The sequence below is a fragment of the Penaeus monodon genome, chromosome 23 (assembly GCF_015228065.2).
Source record: "Penaeus monodon isolate SGIC_2016 chromosome 23, NSTDA_Pmon_1, whole genome shotgun sequence".
In the NCBI taxonomy this organism is placed as follows: Eukaryota; Metazoa; Arthropoda; class Malacostraca; order Decapoda; family Penaeidae; genus Penaeus; species Penaeus monodon.
In genome coordinates, this window is record NC_051408.1 from 19,657,187 (window position 1) to 19,657,558 (window position 372).

Below are 372 nucleotides of genomic sequence, written 5' to 3' on the forward strand. Positions count from 1 at the left end.
ACATGTAAATATTTTTTCTCTGATTTTTTACCTGTATCTGTTCTACTTATTTTGTTGTTCTGTTTTGTATCTGCTTTCTCTTTTGTAATTAATATTATTTCTTCACGACTTATTTTGGTCGTGTATTATTACTTCTTAATGCTTAGTCTCACTTTAATTCATCGACAACGGTGTGTGTATCTGTGCCTACGTGTCTGTGATTCTTTAAGAAATGAGGCCTCATGACAGACCTTCGTCGACCGGAAGAAATTCTTGTCTGTGTTGCATATTGATATCCAATGCTCCCCCGTGGCAGCGCCCGTCAGGCGTAGTGTATCTTACGAAGGGCTTCTGCCCTGCTTCCCATTACTTGATTCCTCCACGTTATACCCA

The 372-nt window shown here is 39.5% G+C and overlaps 1 protein-coding gene across 4 annotated transcripts in view; it reads left to right on the top strand.

The window, feature by feature from the left end:
- Window positions 1–372, top strand: part of LOC119587875 — an 85,716-nt gene that overhangs the window by 68,618 nt on the left and 16,726 nt on the right. The gene's annotated exons all lie outside the window — the stretch shown is intronic.